We start from the raw sequence: 9,269 nt of genomic DNA on the forward strand, positions 1-9,269 counted from the left end.
TTTGTTGGAATGGGAGAATTTTCTCCCCTATATGGCTTTACAAGTTACCCTCTGAGTTCTTTAGATCTGGCACAACACTATTTTGTCAAGGAAGATACGCCCAGTCAAAGAAAGAAGGTTACTGTGGAGATTCATGCAGAGTAGATGTGGAAGTCATCCCAAACCAATGGGGCTGTGCTGCACTGCAACATCAGTTTTCTCTCTCACTGTGTATCTGGTTGTTACTGTACACCTCTCTCTACCAATAACATTCTTCTGCTTCAGAATAATTGCTTTACTGCGTAACTTTGACTTGAACATTTTCCGTTGTGTAGGGTTTTTTTTATTATTAATTAATTAATTTATTTATTTGTTTATTTTTGGCTGTGTTGGGTCTTTGTTTCTGTGCGAGGGCTTGTTCTAGTTGCGGCAAGCGGGGGCCAATCTTCATCGCCGTGCGCGGGCATCTCACTGTCGCGACCTCTCTTGTTGCGGAGCACAAGCTCCAGACGCGCAGGCTCAGTAGTTGTGGCTCACGGGCCTAGTTGCTCCGCGGCATGTGGGATCCTCCCAGACCAGGGCTCGAACCCGTGTCCCCTGCACTGGCAGGCAGATTCTCAACCACTGCGCCACCAGGGAAGCCCTATTGCGTAGTTTTTAATTCTAACTCTTCCTCATACCGTTCATCTGGTAATCTTATATACCTTATTCTCTCAGATTTAATTAATTCAGATTTTACTGAGAGTAATTTGTGCATCTTTTATTCTAAAAACACCTGACCAGGCTGTATATTCATTGCCGCGGGTAAACTATTTGCTCTGGATTAGTCAGCTGTACCCAAGGTGATGTAGGAAAATGCATGGTTAAAAAACGTGCCCACCAAGAGAACTGTGCATAAGATAGTTTAGCACTATTTTAAGGGTAGGCATCTGAATAAACTTATCTAACAGAAGAAGAAATGGACTTATCAGATACTGTCAGGTATATAAATTGCAAATATTTTTGTTTGGATGAAATAAATAGCAGTAGTGGGAAAAAACACAGAAATGCTTTCAAGTGAACAGTCTCTATTGTAATAGAGTTCTATATTATTTTCTACTGTCATCAGTTTAAAAACATTGAGAATTCATATTTTGTATGTAAATATTTGAGGTATAAATTGTTTGAATGACTCCACTTCTTTCAATTATTATGAAATGATAATTTTACTAAAGTGTTTTCAACACTTCATGTCATTTATATCAAGATTATTTTGGGTACAGATCGAATTAGATACAAAACCTTAATTAAAACATTTTCAGATGTCACAAATGACACTTTAAGAAACATATAACCATAAACAGATGTAATGGTGACTTTTCTACAACAGAATGTATTGTCAATAAAATCATGTACCAATTCTTAGCATGTGTTTCTTTCCTCATGTCACTAATCACAGATCATGTCAATATTAACCACAATTTGCATTTTGTTCTGATAAAGCTGTTCCTTTATTTCTTGTTTGAATATTCAGTTTTGAAATAAATATATATTTGTTTAACTCATGCATTGCTACTCCTCATTTATTTATTTTTTAATTTTATAAGCCAGTTCTTTTCCATTTCATCAGGACAGGTCACAACTGCTTTTATCTAAATCAAGTTGCATATTCATTAAATACTCAAGGTCTGAACTTTAGACATATTGTTTTACATACTGTCTTTTATTACTCTAATTACTATGCTACACGTATTTTTCCAAAGTGACATTGCAATGTACGGTACATTTTTCTGATATTCCTAAAATTACCTTTCCTTCTCACCTTTTCTTTCACCTCAACACCTTTTCAGTGATGAATTCTCAAAAGGAATTCTGGAGGTCAAACAACGATAAAGGTGTAATAAAATTTTCAAATTAATTATAAATTGGTATTTAAAATTTTGCCTCTCTGGATGTGAACATATACATAGAAAAGTCAGATGCAGCAGGTAACAGATAATTAAAGAACAAAATTAATTGTTATGATCAAGGTAGCTCTTTATTATTTCACACAATTAATATACTTGTAAAATGTATGATGCTTCTGCAATATTTTTTTTAAAATTTTATTGTATATTGGAGTATAGTAGATTAACAATGTTGTGTTATAGGGGTACAGCAAAGTGATTCAGTTATACACATATCTATTCTTTTTCAAATTCTTTTCCCATTTAGGTCATTACAGAGTATTGAGCAGAGTTCCCTGTGCTATACAGTAGTTCCTTGTTGGTTATTTATTTTAAATATAGCAGTGTGTACACGTCAATCCCAAACTCCCATTCCATCCCTCATCCCTACCCTTCCCCCCGGTAACCATAAATTCAGTTCTCTAAGTCTGTGAGTCCGTTTCTGTTTTGTAAATAAGTTCATTTGTATCATTTTTTTTTAGATTCCTCATGTAAGGGATATCATATGGTATTTTTCTTTCTCTGTCTGACTTACTTCACTTAGTATGGTAATCTCCAGGTCCTATCAATACCTATTTTTTAATGTCTAAATTATTTTTTATTCCCTTTGGAAATCTCCAGTAGATGACAAATGAGTTGATGGATTATATACAATATCTGTATACTACACTGTAGTAACACCACATTAAATTATTATTTAATTCTAAATTCACTTCAAGAGAAAAAGGTAAAATACCGGGGAACGTAGTGTTAATTCAGAAAATAAAATAGGTCACTTTTAGCACTTAAAATGCAAAATTTAAACTTTAAAAATTACTAAGTATAAAAATTAATTAACCTACTTCCTCTAAAAGTGGTTATCCACCATTGAATGTCTTGCAGGACCGCTTTCAGATTTACAATGAAACAATAATCTCTAAGAGAACATACTTCACAAAATACACAGAGTGCTTCATGAATTTGTGTGTCTTCTTTTGCAAGGGCCCAGCTAATCTTCTCTGAGTCATTCCAATTTTAGTGCATGTGCTGCCAGAACATACATGATTTTTAAACAACTTTTTAAATTAGTTTTAATCCACATTCAATACGTAATTTATTTATTTATTTATTTTTTTGGCCATGCAGTCCAGCTTGCAGGATCTTAGTTCCCTGATCAGGGATCAAACACAGGGCCCCTACAATGGAAGGGTGGAGTCCTAACCACTCGACCGCCAGGGAAGTCCCTAAACACTGATTTTATAATATGATACATGTAACAGTACTCTCATTTACATCAATATTGACATGATAATTATATCAATATTGTTACAATAAATGTTTGTTAAGCCACCCAGTCTATGGTATTTTGTTATAGCAGCCTGAACTAAGGTAGACTTTGGTAGTAAGAAGTGGGGTGCCACTGTAACAAATACCTAAAAATGTGGAAGTTTTAGAAGCTGGAAGAGTTTTGAGGTGCGTGTTAGGAAAAGCCTATGGACTGTTAAAAGTGATTCTGGTGAGAGTTCAGAAAGGAAAGGAGAATAAATCTTCCATCTTCTTAGAGAATACAAAAGTAATCATGTATATAGAATGTTGGTAGAAATATAGACAGTGATAAATGGAATATTGCCTGCCACATCAGTAAACAAAGGATGTTACAGTCATCAATGATTGCAGCCCTCCAGCGTGAGCCCTTGAGCCCTGAGGAAACTCAGGAAGGAAAGAATACCTGCCATCTAGCACCCATCAGACTGCAGCCACTCCCTACAGTGAGGAAACTCAGGATGTGAAAACACATGCCCCAGATGGCTGAGGTGCATATCAAAGGAATGATTTCAGTGAGCCCAGACTCTTGCATCTTCCCACACAGAGAAGAGTGCTAAATTCTTTAACTTCACATACCTGGTTTTCTTTCTTTATTTTTTTTTAAACTTTTTATTTTATATTGGGGTAGAGCCTATTAACAATGTTGTGATAGTTTCAGGTACACAGCAAAGTGACTCAGCCATACATATACACATGTCCTTTCTCCCCCAGACTCCCCTCCCATCCAGGCTGCCACATAACATTGAGCAGAGTTCCCTGTGCTACACAGTACATCCTTGTTGGTTATCCATCTTAAATATAGCAGTGTGTACATGTCAATCCCAAGCTTCCTAACTATCCCTTACCCCCACCCTTCCCCCCCATAACAATAAGTTCATTCTCTAAACCTGTGAGTCTGTTTCTGTTTTTTAAATGAGTTCATTTGTATCATTTCTTTTTAGATTCCTCATGTAAGGGATATCATATGATATTTCTCTTTCTCTGTCTGACTTACTTCACTCAGTATGACAATCTCTAGGCCCATCCATGTTGCTGCAAATGGCATTATTTCATTCTTTTTAATGGCTGAGTAATATTCCATTATATATGTAACACATCTTCTTTATCCGTTCCTCTGTTGATGGACGTTTAGTTTGCTTCCATGTCTTGGCTGTTGTAAACAGTGCTGCAATGAACATTGGAGTGCATGTATCCTTTCAGGCCATGTTTTTCTCCCAATTTATGCCCAGGAGGGTCATATGGTAGCTCTGTCCATACTGTTCTCCCTAGTGGCTGTACAATTTACCTTCCCACCATCAGTGTAGGAGGGTTCCCTTTTCTCCACACCCTCTCCAGTATTTATTGTTTGTGGATTTTTTGATGATAGCCATTTTGACTGGTGTGAGGTGATATCTCATTGTAGATCATTCTTTAACACCATACACAAAAATAAGCTCAAAATGGATTAAAGACCTAAATGTGAGATGGGACACTATATAATTCCTAGAGGAAAACATAGGCAGAACACTCTCTGACATAAATTGCAGCAATATCTTTTTCAGTCTGTCTCCCAGAATAATGGAAATAAAAACAAACATAAAAATGGGACCTGATTAAACTCAAAAGCTTTTGCACAGAAAAGGAAACACAAACAAAATGAAAAGACAACCCACAGATTGGGATAAAATATTTGCAAATGATGTGACCGACAAGGGATTAGTCTCCAAAATTTACAAACAGCTCATGAGACTTAATGTCATCAAAACAAACAACCCAATCAAAAAAATGGGCAGAATACCTAAATAGATATTTCTCCAAAGACATACAGATGGCCAAGAGGCACATGGTTTTCTTTAATTGACAGTAATCTTTTGATGTTCCTGACTACCTGCCCTTTGTTACAAAACTCCTATATATCCTAGCTCCCCCATCACCTCCTTGGAGCAGTTCTCTCAGGGTTACTTGAGATGCTTCCTCCTGGGCTTGAAGTCCTAAAAATCTCCACCGAATAAAACAACTCTAACTCTCAACTTTTAGGTTGTGAATAATTTTTTAGTTGACAGCAGTAAAGGCCATTCTGACGAGGTCCAGATGGAAATGAGGAACATGTTGTTGGACAATGGAGAAAAAGGTGATTCCTGTTATAAAGTGACAAAGAACTTGGCTGTGTTGTGTCTGTGTTCCAGTGTCTTGTGGAAGATAGGACTTGAGACGGATAAAACTGGATATTTAGCTGAGATTTCTAAGCAACTTGTTGAAGGAGTGGCTTGTTTTCTCCTGACTGCTGGTAGTAAAATGCAAGAGAGAAATAAGTTGAAGAAGGAATTGTTAAGCAATGAGCAAAAAGAAACTAGAACTTAAAGATTTGAAAAATTCTCAGCCTATCCATATTGCAAAAAAATGCGAAAGCATATTCTGAAGAGGACACTGAGAGTGTAACTGACCATTTTGATGAGATCAGAGTGGATACAAACCATGGACCTAATCAGCCATCACGTAGAGGCCAGGATCAGAGATGGGATTGTACCAGCAGAAATACTGCCAGATGGGATTACAGAGAACGGAGAAAACGGGACAGAGTGAAGGAAGGCTTTTGGACCTTTTTGATTTTATAGAACAGGATGACAGAATTTTTTAGCTGTGAATGTGTGCTATTCTTCACGAAAAGGGGAGAATGGCCCTGAAGGTGATTCAGATATCATTAGGGCCATCACCTCAGGCCAGGTGACCTGAAGCTGAAACTGTGAAAGCAGATCTGCCTGGAGCCATGGGGGGGAGTGGGGGACAGGTGGGCGGAGAGGAGGGCAACCCCTACCCAGCATAATATTATCATTTATATTAATGTTGATATGATGTAACTATTTTCCTGGCAACAATGTTCATAATCTTTTTTTAACCTTTTTTATGTAGAACATCAACTATAGAATTAAGACTTTCTTTATAAATATTAAATACAATAAAGCATTTTATATTATTGCCAATAGAGAGAGGTACTCTGGTTGAATAAAAGCTTGGCAGAGAATGGATTTATTTTGATTCTGGTCCTATCTTTACCGTTAATTATCTCTTTGATTTAGAGCTGGGCCCTCCCATTCTCTCTGCCTTGGAATTTTCATGAGGACAATAATACTTAATCTCCACACTTCCCACAATTGTTGTGAGCAAAATAACTCTGACAATACTGTAATTTGGATATGTGGTGAATGAGAAAGTATAAGACCTATTATTTCTAGAGTAATTTTAGCAGTTACAATAAATTTGATTATTTGAGTAATGATAGTCATACTTAAATACAGCTGCTTCTCTACTGGATATGCAATGAAATTTGCTGTGAGTGTGTGAATGCCTTCTTGGTACTTTAGTATATATTTTGCACCTTAAAAATATTTAGAGCACAAAAATATTTTTTAAATTATTACCACTTATATAAGAATTTAAGTTCTAAAGGTGTTTTTGCTTTAGCCTCAGGAATGCCTACTTATAATTGTTTGTCTCCCACCTGCTAAAGTCGCTTAAGGTATAAAGAATGAATTTGATTTTACATTTATCACAAAAACATCACCTTGACATTTAAAGAAAAAGAAAACATTTTATGTGATTGCAAATGAGCACTTAAGATACTGAAATGTCTCCTTCATGAAAAGACAAAATGCTCTTCTTTTGTTTTTTAAAAGTACCAACTGTCCTCTCCATAGTAACATATGTCAGAGTATCCTACATAGATTTGGGGTGAAGAAGCCAGCCCATAATTCTTCAAATTATCATTGGGTTTTGCAGTAGACTAAAGCCAGTTTTAATCTTGAAAGATTGACAAGTAGGAAATAACTTTCTGCTTTGGGAATGAGAAAATTATGCTTTGAGGAAAACCAGCAGACAAATCAACCATTTTTAAAGTGATGTTTGTTCATTTTCATAGGATTATAAATTCGGGGGATGACTGACATGCATTTATCCTCTTCAAACAGTGGTTCATAATGTGTGAGCCATACAAGAGGGTTTGAGTGAGCAAATGACACTGAGGTTAAGACAGGTATTGGAAGGGGTCTATAAATCCATGTGCCATGACTATAGACTGGATATCTCATTTTTCAAGTGTATGCTGATGTACATATTGATTTGCTGATATATATACTCAAATTCATTTGGCATTATCAATTTTCTTAATCAGTTAGTACTAAAGTTACAATTGCTATCATTTGAATACATATTTTTAAGAAAAGTGTAACCACTGTTATATTAATTAAACAAGGGGGTCATTAGAGTGACCTGGTTCTAGTGCCGTGGTGGTCGACATAAGCAAAGCAGACTCTAAGCCTGTAAATGCCTTAAGGTTACAAAGTTGAAACCTAAGGACAACCAGTCACAAAGAGCCAACTACTCTTTAAGTTATTGCAGTCAATGATTTCCTAACTTTTCCTCTGCCTTTTTCTCTATAAAATCTCTACCCCAAGTTCCTCTCAGTGGAACACTTCTAACCACTTCGCATTTAGCACTCCCTGATTTGAATTAATTTTTGCACAAATAAATTCTTAAAATTTTTAATATGCCTCAGTTTATCTTTTAACACTACTTTCTGAAATTAATCCCAATATTAAGAATTGAAAGGTTACAGAGCTTGGGGAAGGAGTAGTAACACAAATTTGTAAACAAAATGTAGTCACATGAAACGATCATTCATATTAGGAAGGTTACGTCAATCCCAAATCAGTGTTATATATACTTAGTTTTAAAAAGGACAGGACTTCCCTGGTGGCGCAGTGGTTAAGAATCTGCCTGCCAATGCAGGGGACTCGGGTTCGAGCCCTGGTCCGGGAAGATCCCACATGCTGCGGAGCAAATAAGCCCATGTGCACAACTACTGAGCCTGCGCTCTAGAGCCCTCGAGCCATAACTACTGAGCCTGCGTGCCACAACTACTGAAACCCACATGCCTAGAGCCTGTGCTCCACAACAAGAAGCCACTGCAATGAGAAGCCCGCTCAGCGCAACAAAGAGTAGCCCTCGCTTGCCGCTCATGTGCAGCAACAAAGACCCAATGCAGCCAAAAATAAGTAAATAAATAAATTAATTAAAAAAAAATAAAAAGGATAATTGTTTCCACATTCAGTATGCTCACAGGTACAAAGAAATATAAATGAAATGCAAAATACATTCATAGCGAAATACAGATAATACAAAAAAATTATATTTGATTGTGAAACTATTCAACCTCTTTCAGTTTCCCTTTTGAAGTTCTAGTAATTCGTATTAAAAGTACAAATTGTTCTTACAATTGAAAAGAACAAAATTAAGCCAGCCAAATCGTTCTACGTAGCAAAAAGTAAATCTTTATTTTTTCATGTTTTGATTCCTTACTTTTAGCTCACCTTAGGTTGCTCTACTTATTGAGTAACAAGTATGTATAGTTACTGTTTTAAAGTACTTAGGATAAACTAAAGAATAAGACAGTTGTGGTTTATGTACTTGCAGGACTTAAAGTGTAAAAGGATTATGGAAATTGCAATTATAATAAATAATACCATCAGAAAGGTAAAATCTAAAACTAAAGGAAAATGATAAGTTGTAATAAATATGACAAAGATTTGATACCCTTAATATATAAAGAGCTCATAAAAGTTGATAACAAAAGCACAATACCACCAGTCTTAAATGTTGCCACAGTTAAGAATAGACAAAAATGTGAGTAATGATCCTCAAAAAAGAGGCCAGTGTTCAACTTCCTTTTATGTAAATACATACAATGAAGCACAACTCTCTCAAAACCTCTCATTGTCTCTCCCTCTCTTTCCCTACCACCCTCAATTGGCCAAGATAAGGTTGGTCAGGATGGGCTCAATTGGGCTCCCTCATACAAGCTTTCTGGAATGCAATTTAACAATACTTTTTTAAATATTATAAAGTTTATTACAGTATGAGCAAATAATTTTTCTTGTAAATAACTAAGTACAAAAGTAGTCAGAAATTCAAAGCAATATTTCCAGCAAAGGTATTTAATAAGGAATTATTTATACATGTATAACAAAGGTAATAATATATATTAATATTTTATATATGTACTAGTATGGGCTTTCCTTGTACAGT

The 9,269-nt window shown here is 35.8% G+C and overlaps 1 non-coding gene across 1 annotated transcript; it reads right to left on the reverse strand.

Moving 5' to 3' along the window:
- Positions 1-2,840: 2,840 nt before the first annotated feature.
- On the reverse strand, positions 2,841-2,944 carry LOC117308903 (U6 spliceosomal RNA). The gene has a single exon (XR_004523153.1). It is a non-coding gene; the product is annotated as a U6 spliceosomal RNA (small nuclear RNA).
- Between the last annotated feature and the right edge of the window lie 6,325 nt (positions 2,945-9,269).

The sequence above is a fragment of the Tursiops truncatus genome, chromosome 18, assembly GCF_011762595.2.
Source record: "Tursiops truncatus isolate mTurTru1 chromosome 18, mTurTru1.mat.Y, whole genome shotgun sequence".
NCBI lineage: Eukaryota > Metazoa > Chordata > Mammalia > Artiodactyla > Delphinidae > Tursiops > Tursiops truncatus.